Below are 12,531 nucleotides of genomic sequence, written 5' to 3' on the forward strand. Positions count from 1 at the left end.
CAGGCTCTCTGTTCAGCAGGGAGCCTGCTTCCCCTCTTCTCTCTTTACCTGCCTCTCTGCCTACTTGTGATCTCTGTCTGTCAAATAAATAAATAAAATCTTTAAAAAAAAAAAAAAGTAATTGAACAGGGTACCTGGGTGGCTTAGTCAGTTAAGCATCTGCCTTCAGCTCAGGTCATGATCCCAGAGTTCTGAGATTGAGCCCTACAATCATCCTCTCTGCTCAGCATGGAGCCTGCTTCTCCTTCTCCCTCTCCTCCTCCCCACTGTTTGCTTTCTCTCCTGCTCACTCTCTTTCAAATAAATAAAACACAATCTTTTAAAATATTAAAAAATTAAAAAGTAATTTAACTGGAAATGATTCAAACAAAAAATTTAAAGTATTTATTCAGAAGTATGAACACTAAAAATCAAAGTGATTCATTTGAATCATTAGATTCTTTGAATAATTGCCTCAACTGCATACAATCGGGCAGTTATGATTAACTAAAAGATTATGAGAGATTTATAGTGGAAAAAAAAATCTAGCAAATCTGATTGAATGTGAATTTCTGCATTTATGATTGAATGCAGATAAAGACATTGTAACAGCTTCATGGAATATCTCACAGCTCTAATGTACATTTTTATGCCATTATCAGCAGCCTTGCAAACTAATCATCAAAGCTTGCATGGTAAGCTATTAGTACCTACTGATTTGGTTATTTTTATCCCTCAAACTTTTTTTTATATGTAAGATTAGAAGAGTGTGGAAATAAGCAATTCAACAAGTCTGATTTGAGCATGTTTAATGGATTCTTTTCTGATATGTCACTTTTTCATAATTATACCTGATGACTTATCAAATATTTGGCCAAATGTTTAATTATAAAATATCATTAAAGCTCCATAACTTATGTACAACTTTACCATGTTTTCTTTTATGCATGGCTCTTCTCCTTCTCTTCCCCTGCATGTCCTTGTACTATTCTGCTGATTACATGGAATGACCTTCTGAGAAGGAACTTAATTCTAGCAGAGGTTTTCAATTTGACATCTCATTTTACAAACTTGATTGGAATTCAGAGTATTGAATCATGCCTTGAATAGTCTGGGCTGAGCTAAAGCATTCTATTGCACGAATACCCTGAAAAACAATCTGCTTGCCCATTTTCTACTGTGGCCCAAGGCCACCAGGGTATAAAATATTTACTTTATTGAACAGCCAGGTTCTTAAAAAATGGTCTGTTCATAAACCATGATAATAGCATCCTCATCAGCTAAAGATACTACCTTGCTAAATAGGCTTACATTTTCCTTTTGTTCGGTTATGCTCCCAGAGTCATTTTGATGTAGTGAATTAACCTTGAGAAGAATGAGGTGTTGTTCATTCATCTCTTCAGCCATTCATTCCTAAGTATTGTTCTAGGTCCTAGAGACGTATACGAGGATCCTGCTGCCCAAATATGGTCCACAATTAACTGCTGCCTTCTTAAAATTTTATTTATTTATTTATGCATTTATGTATTTATGTATTGCTTCACACTGGAAGCTCATTATGAAGTAAATACTGGATATTGCTCAGGTGTACATATAATTATCTTCTCATTTATTCGAATTTAAGAAGTACTACTGTTCATTTGTTTACATTTGAAAGCAAAAAAAAAAAAAAAAACACCTTGAAGTCCTCATAGCAACTAGTATTAAAACTTTAAAAAACATATACTGAACACATAACCCTATTATTATTACACACCAACTTCCATTAGACTTGAAGATAAATGTGTTGGTATATTTTGACTGATAGGTGTCAAGGCAGTAACCTAAAAGTAACCAAAAACATCCATTTATCCAAAATGACTTTCTTGACAATCAGCCCTAATACAGAAAATTTAGACCATTCATTCATCTATTTCTCCATTCATTATTCACTTACTGACACCAGCTACCTGCTCTGCATTATGTTAGACAATGGGGATAAAAGACTAAACATAATACCCTAATCTTGATGTAGAGAAGCTGATTAAATGTAGAGAAACAGATTAAAAAATTGACGATTATAATATAATATGAGTGCAGTAACGGGGAAGTACAAATCTGTGAGCTAATACATATCAGATGTTGTATATTGTTAGGGTTTTATCGTCTAACCTAATGAAATAAAACATCTCAATCAATGCAAAATAATGCAAAAATAATAAATAAAGCAATCAAACACTTGTCCTCATGCAAACTATAATGATGTTTGATGAAGAAAGAAATTTGTCTTTTGATTCACTGTCATATAGCGTATGACACTATTTTTACAAGTCTTAACAGCGGCCATTTTTAAGTTTCTTGTCTCCTGCATTATCTAACCTCCATTACCGTCATATTACACCTAATGCCATCAGTCATAAAATTCCATAATCTCACTTTCCCACTTCCAAAGAAATGCAACACAGCTCCCCCAAGTTGTTCTATAAGAAGTTCAAGCAGTTTCCTGAAATTTATTTCAAAACAAATATTTATCAATTGGTGAACTGCAGCTACCAACAAAAATTAAGCACTAAAAATTAAGCACTTAACTAAGCACTAATTAAAGCCTAGATTTATCCCCTTGCCTGAAATAATGAAAAAAATTTAAAACAACAGTATCCAAGATACTTGACATCATCCAATAAAAAACAATGACCACTAAACAAGGTAAGCCATCTGATTGCACCAGTTTAATACTATGAAAGGTTTCTGTGTTGTGATACCCAGAAAGTGAACCTAATAGAACCTAGCAGATTCTCTGAGTTGAGGAGATGAAGCTGAGAATCTGGGGAGAAGGAGGTGACTTAAAATTCACAGGAGAGTCCTATAGAGATGGAAATCTACAGAGAGAGAATTCTGAAGCTCTGTATCATGTCCCCTTTAAGTATTCTGCTGAAATATTTGTCAGTGCTTTTATGTAAGCAAATTACCCAAAGCCAAGAGAATCACCTGACTAGATTAGAGGTAACATTGCTAGTCACCCACACAGAGCTGAGAATAGGACCTCTTTATTCCCATGACACAGACTAGAAAATCTCACAAGTGATGGAGAATTTGGTAGACCACACAGAAAAGTACTTGGGCAGTATTGGAAAATTGGCCTTGAGCACTAAGTACTCCTTCAATTCCACCTAAGAAATCTTAACAAAACTCAAAGTGACCTGTTTCCAAAAAAACTGAGTCCCAGAACAAAGCACAAGATCATTAAAAGGAATACAAATAAATCTAGCAATGAATAAGGTAAAATTTTAAATGCCTGGTTATCAATAAAAAATTACCAGGCATGCAAAGAAGGAGAAACCTATAACCCAAAATTAAGATAAAAATCGGCCAATTGACACCGACACATATGTTCTAATTACCAGAGAAGTATATTAAAACATGCAAAAATGTAAGTAGAGATATGGAAGATATAAAAAAGACCCAAATAGAAATTCTAGAGATGAAAACTACACTGTCGGATATGAAAATACAATAGATGGTATTAATAACAACAATAAAAATTGATTAATCCCAAAGAAGGAAGTAAAAAAGGGGAGGAGGGACCAAGAACAGAAGAGATGTAAAGCAAACAAATAATAAGATGATAGGCTCAAATTTAACCACATCAATAGTCACATTAAATATGAATGGTCTAGGGACCCTGGGTGGCTCAGTTGGTTAAGCAGCTGCCTTCGGCTCAGGTCATGATCCCGGCGTCCTGGGATCGAGTCCCACATCGGGCTCCTTGCTCATCAGGGAGCCTGCTTCTCCCTCTGCCTCTGCCTGCCATTCTGTCTGCCTGTGCTTGCTCTCTCTCCCTCTCTCTGACAAATAAATAAAATCTTTAAAAAAAATATATGAATGGTCTACATATCCCATTTAAAAGGCACATATTGTCAGACTGGATTAAAAAGCAAAACAAAACTACATTCTGCCAATAAGAAATTCAGTTCTTTGAAATGTTGGAAAAGAAAAAACTGGGGGCATCATGCTGCCTAATTTCAAGCTTTACGACAAAGCTGTGATCAAGACAGCATGGTACGGGCACAAAAACAGACATATAGTTCAGTAGAACAGAGTAGAGAGCCCAGATATGGACCCTCAACTCTATGGTCAAATAATCTTCGACAAAGCGGGAAAAAAATATACAGTGGAAAAAAGAGAGTTCCTTTAATAAATGGTGCTGGGAAAATCGGACAGCTATGTATAGAAGAATGAAACTAGACCATTCTCTTACACCATACACAAAGATAAACTTGAAATGGATAAAAGACCTCAACGTGAGGCAGGAATCTATCAAAATCCTAGAGCAGAACATAGGCAGTAACCTCTATGACGTCGGCCACAGCAACTTCTTTCAAGATATGTCCCCCAAGGCAAAGGAAATAAAAGTGAAAAAGAACTTTGGGGACTTCATCAAGATCAAAAGCTTCTGCACAGCAAAGCAAACAGTCAACAAAACAAAAAGGCAACCCACGGAATGGGAGAAGATATTCGCAAATGACACTACAGACAAAGGGCTGATATCCAAGATCTATAAGGAACTCCTCAAACTCAACACACACAAAACAGATAATACGTCAAAAAATGGGCAGAAGAGATGAACAGACACTTCTCCAAAGAAGACATACAAATGGCTAACAGACACATGAATAAATGTTCACCATCATTAGTCATCAGGGAGATTCAAATCAAAACCACATTGAGATACCACCTTAAACCAGTTAGAATGGCCAAAATCAACAAGACAGTAAACAACAAGTGCTGGAGAGGATGTGGAGAAAGGGGAACCCTCTTATACTGTTGGTGGGAATGCAAGTTAGTACAGCCACTTTGGAAAACAGTGTGGAGATTCCTTAAGAAATTAAAAATAGAGTTACCCTATGGCCCTGCAATTGCACTACTGGGTATTTACCCCAAAGATGTAGTGAAAAGAAGGGCCACCTATACCCCAATGTTCATAGCAGCAATGGCCACAGTCGCCAAACTGTGAAAAGAACCAAGATGCCCTTCAACAGATGAATGGATTAAGAAGATATGGTCCATATATACAATGGAGTATTATGCCTCCATCAGAAGGATGAATACCCAACTTTTGTATCAACATGGATGGGACTGGAGGAGATTATTCTGAGTGAAATAAGTCAAGCAGAGAGAGTCAATTATCACATAGTTTCACTTACTTGTGGAGCATAAGGAATAACACGGAGGACATTGGGAGATGGGAGAGGAGAAGTGAGTTGGGGGAAATCAGAGGGGGAGACAAACCATGAGAGACTGTGGACTCTGAAAAACAAAATGAGGATTTTGGAGGGGGAAAAGGGTGGGAGGTTGGGTAAGCCTGGTGGTGGGTATTAAGGAGGGCACGTATTGCATGGAGCACTGGGTGAGGTGCATAAACAATGAATTTTGGAACACAAAAAAATTAATTAATTAAATTAAATTGAAATAGGTTTAAAAAAGAAAGATGGTTCTTTGAGATCAATAAAATTGATAAAACTCTAGCAAGACTACTCAGTGAAAAAAAAGGAAAAAGGTACAATTACCAATATCAGGAGTAAGAGATGCAACATAACTACAGATTCTATAGATATTAAAAAAATAAAATGGAATTATGCACAACATTAGGCCAGTATATTCACTAACTTAGATGAAGTGTAAATTCTTTGAAAGACACAAACGAACAAATCTTATTGCGATATCTCAGTGAAATACATAACCTAGACTCCTATCTCTATTAAAGAAATAGAATTTGTCATTAAAACCCTATAAAAAACAAAAGCTCCAGGCTTAAATGGCTTCACTAATAAAGTTACCAAATGCTGAAGGGAAAAAAAATAGTAATTCTGTACAAAGTCTTACAGAAAAGTTAAGAGCTGATAACAATTTCTAACTCATTTTTCAAAGCCATCATAAACTAGACAAAAACATTACAAGAAAAAATACAGTTTAGACCACTATCCTATGTGAACATGGATGTAAAAGCTCACAAACAGAATCTTAAAGTTCATAAAAATGGTAATATATGTCTCTGGGTTATCCTAGAAATGCAAAGTTGATTTAATATTCTGTAAAATAAATAGAATTCACCATAATAACTAATAAATAATATTCATATGATATCTTAATGAATACAAAAAAAGCATTTGACATAATTTGACATCCATTCCTGATTCAAAACCCTCAATAAGTATAAAACTTACTCAAACTGATAAAGGACATCTATGAAAAAAGCTATAGGAAACATATTTTATGGTAAAAGACTCCATATTTTCTATCTAAAATCAGGAACTAGACAAGGATATCCTCTCTCACCACTTCTATCCAACACTGTCCGGGAGGTTCTAGCAAGTGCAATAAGACAAGAAAATAAAAGAAATAAAAAGCATCTAGATTGGAAAGGAAGAAGTGAAACTGTCTTTACCTATAGCAACATGATCTTCTATTAGAAAATATGAGGGAATCTACTTAAAAAGCTGCTGGAGTAAATGAATTTAGAAATATTGCAGGATCAGTTTACAAAAGTGAAAGATCAGTTTACAAAAATTAAATTTATTTCCATATGCTGGCACTTAACAGGCAGAAATTCAGATTTTAAAACTACCATTTACAATAGCATAAAATATTTAGTAACTACTCACTAAGTCCTGGGCTTTACCATACAATGACAAATGGCACTGTCTCAAGAAACTCTCTAAGTAGGGAAATAATCACAGAAGCAGATAATACACTGTGATAAGTAAAGGAATAAAGATATGTGAGGACATTCACTCAATTATTAACAACTTTCTTCTATTAGTAAGGTTATTTTCCCATTGTCTGAGAATGACCCATAAACAATCTAAAATTTCATAAACTAGATTAGCACAACTAGGATTCCTAATGCTATTAGAATTGCTCTTTTTCTGATGTTCATGTGCCTAAAGTTAAGAGGATAAGTCATACCTAATCCACGTTTAAGGTTCTTTTGTCTAATAAACCAGTTCTCTGGCCTAGAAAGGGTAAAAAAAAAAAATCTGTTCTAAAAGATTTCAGCTGCCCATTCTTCTTTGCATTTGTACCAACTGGCAGAACCACAGAATTTAAAGGGGACTAAGGCCTTAAATAGCTGAGGCACCATTAATCCATTAGGGCTGGCCCAGATCCTCTTTTGTACTTTCTGCATGTGTGTGAATCAAGAGCTAATTAGTTAAAATAAGACTATAATCAAGATTTTAAGGAAAATATTTTAAATTCTTTGTAGAAAACAAATCTAAATCCTTAAGCACTCATTCATTAGCACAATTTTAATATTATTCTTGTGCTCAATTCACTAAGACAGTTTTTTTAGTGACCTATACTAACTTGGTTGAACAAATAAGTTTTACTGAGTTCTTATACTGATGCCCTGAGCATATAGGGTCTAACTTATTAAGATATCAGATGTCAAAACAGCACACCCAAGCCAGGGACTACAAACAACTTGAACTATTACTCACACAGGTATGGGCAAACAAGGGGGATTCCCCAAGCGATGAGGAGGATCCACCAGAAAGAAGGCAGTCTGATATCCACTAGAGAGGAGAGAAGACAGAGTGTGCATGGTCAGGGGACCTTATGAATCTCTCCTTCCCCATGACATTTTTTTAAGATTTTATTTACTTATTTGACAGAGATCACAAGTAGGCAGAGAGGCAGGCGGGAGAGGGGGGAGCAGGCTCCCTGCTGAGCAGAGAGCCCAATGCAGGACTCAATTCCAGGACCCTGAGATCATGACCTGAGCCAAAAGCAGAAGCCACCCAGGAGCGCCCCCCCCCCCCACCCGCGGTGACATTTTTTAATGATGCCAGGGCAGTCTTAGTTTTGGCAGTGATAGGAAGACAAGAGGGGCAGGAGAGCTTGCCTCACATATAATTTATGGAGGTACAGCAGAAGTGAATGCAGAGCTTTTGCTAGTCTACTGGTTTTCACCCTGGGGGAGCAGCTGGGGTGGCTTCCCGTTTCCATCCTGACAGGTGTTGAATGGTTTGACCAAATGTCATTTTGCTGGGTGATTTCATTTGTTCTGCAATAATCAAGAAGCTTATAAACTAAAGTGGAAGACAGACATGCTAACAGATGAGATAACATAATGTTATATATACAAAAGCGGACTTATATAAAAGTTTCCCAAAAAATACCAAAGAGAGCATTCTATCTGCGGCATCACAGGAAGGTGATGCTCTCAGGGTTATGACGGAAACTAGGCATTTACCAGATGGGCAAGGGAGGCAAGGGAATCCCAAGCAAAGGAGCTAAACTGCATGAAGAAAGGAAGTACGAAATGGTACATGACTGATGAGAAGCAATGAAGAGTTCGGTACTGCTGGAGCACAAATGAAAGGAAAGAGTGGCAGGTGAGGACACAAAGACATAGGCAAGGATCTGGGACTTTATCCAGAAAGTAGTACAGACCTCTTAAAAGGCTCTAAGAAGGGACATGGTCTAATTTTCCTTTAAGAATAATGATTCCAGGGGTGTTGGTGAAGAATAGTTGAAGACACAGATTAGGGACAAGTTATCTGGGAAGCTTCCAGGAGCATCTATCTACAAGGAGCACTAAAATATTATTGAGCATGTAATAAAATTGAGAAAATAGTATTTGTCAGAACTTACACAGGTAGCTGGAAGTAACACTTATAAGAATGCAGACTGGAGGGGCACCTGGGTGGCTCAGTGGGTTAAGCATCTACCCTCGGTTATGATCCCAGGGTCCTGGGATAGAGCCCCGAAATCGGGCTCTCTGCTTGGCAGGGAGCCTGCTTCTCTCTCTCCCCACTGCTCATGCTCTCTCTCTCTCTCTCTAATAAAAATCTTAAAAAAAAAAATGCAGACTGGAATCAGTCTGAAATCAGACTGTTTTGCTTTGAATCCCACCTCCACTGACCAAGCATGTTCCTTCAGGGTTAGGAGGCTCAGAGGTACTATAGGAGGGTAGAAGAAAGCACAAGTAAGTCATATGGAGAAGATGAATCTCTTACAGCGTCTCAAATTTAATGAGGAACTCTTAACATACCCATTTCCACTCAACCATTCCTCCCGTAGTCTTAGTGTATGACACTCATTCAGTTACTAAGAATCCTATTTAGTTCTCCTGTACATCCAAATACAAAGATGGCACTAATTCTTCACCTCTCCCGGTATCCATGACCTTGCTATGTGTGACACTATAGTTCTCACTAAAGGCAGAGGCTATTTTCATACCCCTTGAGATATGGTCTGGTCTCATGACTCATTTTGGCTAACAGAAGGTGGTGGAAGTGACAGTGTCATCGTTCTGAGCCCTGAAGCAGCTTTTTGTATTTATACTTGCTCACTTTCATCCCTGCCACAGGCAGGAGAATATTCCCAGGTTACCTACGGGACAAACACGAGTGGTAAAGCCAATTTACCCCCTCAGCCCAGCTGAGACCTGGAGATCAGCTAACAGCCAGGCAAATCCAATTAAGAGAGCAAATCCAGCCAGTATCAGCAAATCTACCTAGCTAACCACGCCAGGCACTGACTGTTGTAGGACACTGAGGTTTGATGTTTAATTTTTATGCCATAGTAGATAAATGATAGGTCCCATGACTCCATTTTCTTACATCCTAGGCATATCAATTATATAACAAAATCCTATACTTCTACCTACAAAACAGATCTCAAATCTATCCGCTTTTTTTTCCATCTGCACTGCTCCACTCTAGACTAAGCACCATCACCACCTCACCTGAATTACTATGCTTTCTCTGCTTCCACTTCAGGCACTTACAATCTATTCTCCAAGTATCAAGGAGAGTGATGTAAGTAAGATCACCTCAGTCATTTCCCTGCTCAAAACCCTTTAATTTCTTTGTGTTGCTCTCAGAATACAATCTAATCCAAGCTCTTCACCATGACCCCTAAGCCCGGCATGGTCTGCCATGTGCCAGGGTGAAAAAGTAGCTTGTATTATACTCTCAAATATGGCTTCTTCAAAGAAATGTGGAATTGGTTCCCATTAAGAAATCTCTGCATGAAGAAAGATGCTTTACTATTTCAATTCATGGAATATTACTTTGGTAAATGTACCAAGGTATATAAAAATGAAACAGTTTCAATGGAATATTACTCAGCCATCAAAAAAGTGAAACCTTGCCATTTGCAATGACATGGATGGAGCTATAGTACATTATGCTAAGTGAAATAATTCAGTCAGAAAAAGACAAATACCATATGATTTCATCCACATATGGAATTTAAGAAAAAAAAACAGATGAACATACAGGAAAGGGGGGAAGGAACGAGGGAAATAAACCACTCTTAACAATAGAGAACAAACTTAGGTTTGATGGAAGGAGGTGGGGATTGGGGATGGGCTAGACTGGTGATGGCTATTAAAGAGGGCATTACTATGATGAGCGCTGGGTGTGGCATGTAAGTGATAAGTCACTGAATTCTACTCCAGAAACCAATATTGCACTGTATATTAACTAACTAAAATTTAAATTTACAAAAATGAAACTTTGGCAGACACATAAATTGAACATGAAGATCTGATTTTTCCAAACAACAAAAAATTAAGATGGAAAATAAGAGGACAGGATGAAAGAGAAAGTAAGAGTAAATTGGTGATCCAGTGTATAACAATGAAATGACAGAAAGAAACAGATAGACTTAAGAAAGAGGTCCACATTTGAGGCTTTAGAAGCCAAGAGATCAAAACAGTGCTATGGAAAGGATATAGCCAAGCTGTTCTCTGACTTCACACCAATAAGGAATACAGAAAAATGGGTTGCCTCTGAGATAAAAGGTGTTAGATGGAGGATTAGACAAATCAAACTCCCCATGAATGAGCATTGGTAAATATCACTTAATATTTGTATAGAGAGTATTTTGAGCTAAAAAAAATATTTTGTACATTTTCCTTGTTTTATACCTGAAGAATTCCGGGTTCCATTAGGGTCAATGCACCGTAATTAGCTTTCATTCTGACTTTAATCAAGTATGCTAACTTGATGACTCGCATGATCCCTAAGTCTGCATGTCTCCCAAGAATGAATTGTTATGATTTGTATTTTTACAATGGATCTGAAGTCACTGACTTCTAGTATTGAAATAGGCTGAAGAATAAAGACTACCACAGATGCAAAACTAAATGCAAAAATCATGAAAATCAATTCCTGCAGTTAAGCAACGTGGCTGTGGCCCCGGAATACCAAAGGCCGCACAGGAACCCCTATGAAGGGCATTTGGTACACTCATGGGTATCAGTCAGGTTGGTTTTCATCTCCTAGAAAATGTTCCTCAATGGAAAATGCAGTTTGTCAAAGCATCATTCAGCCAGTATAGGTTTTCTAACACCTGCCTGCCACAAAGCCTTCGGTTTTGGCTCCTTGCGACAGGAGGTGAAAATGAAGAAAAGCAGCTGGGTTCTGACATTCTTGGAAATTCTCTTCAGTGCACTGACTGTGTACAGATATCACAACATGGCCCATAATTCTATTCAAGAAGAGACACTTCTGAGAAAACAAAATCCAACAGAAACAGTGCAAGAGACAGAAATTCCTTTGAACGTTGCCTCCCAAACTGCCTACTCTGCCTTCTCTCACTCTGCTCCCTTCACCGGATCTCCTCTCCATCTTCTCTGTGTCCACACCCTGCCTATCCTTCAGATGGCAACTCACTCCACTTCCCTATGAAACTTTCAAACTATTACAGCCCCCACTCATCTCTTTCTTTAATAAATTTATCAAAATCAGAATTCATCCTCTCTACATCTCTAAAATTTCTCTTTGTGTCTCATGTGCACACTTATGCATGCTCACACACGTGTACACACATACACAGTGTGTACTTTCTCAAGTGTTTGTACCATATTTCCATCCAGAAACCAAGCAGTCATCCTTTCTCTACCTTTTATTTCTTCAATGTACTTACCAAGCACGAAATGTGATCAGTCCTTCTCTAAAGTATCTCTTGAATTCGACCATTCATATCCAACCCCAAAGCATCCCTCATATCAGTTATCTGCACTTGCTTGGTCTCTGATTTATCTTGCCAAAACTCCCATTCCAATATATTATGTACAATGTAATCAAAGTAGTCTTAATAAAATGCAAATCAGACGGTGTCCCTCTCCTGAATAACACATTCCAGTGATTCCCTCTGTTCTCATGATATGGGTCTCAATTTCTTTATGTAGTTCACAAGGCTCTACAAAATCTGGCCTATGGTTATCTCAAATCTGGCTTCATCTTTTGCCATTTCCCCAAATCACATTCACTTCTAGACTTTGGTAAATGCTACAAACTATGTCTGAACATTCTTCTCCCTGCCCTTTGACTAGCTAACCTTTATATATTCTTCTTAGCTTAGAGACTTCCTCAAAAATCCCTCTGGGACCTCCGTATAACAATAAAGATGTTCATCTTATGTGATTCTATAGTATCCTATTTTACCATCATTTTATAGACACAGAGCTTTTAGTTATAAACAATGAAACCAATTTCATTTAATCAAATAGCTATACAAATAGTTTAATTAGGTGACTAAGAGATTGCTAAAGGATAG

This window comes from Lutra lutra, chromosome 4 (genome assembly GCF_902655055.1).
Source record: "Lutra lutra chromosome 4, mLutLut1.2, whole genome shotgun sequence".
NCBI lineage: Eukaryota > Metazoa > Chordata > Mammalia > Carnivora > Mustelidae > Lutra > Lutra lutra.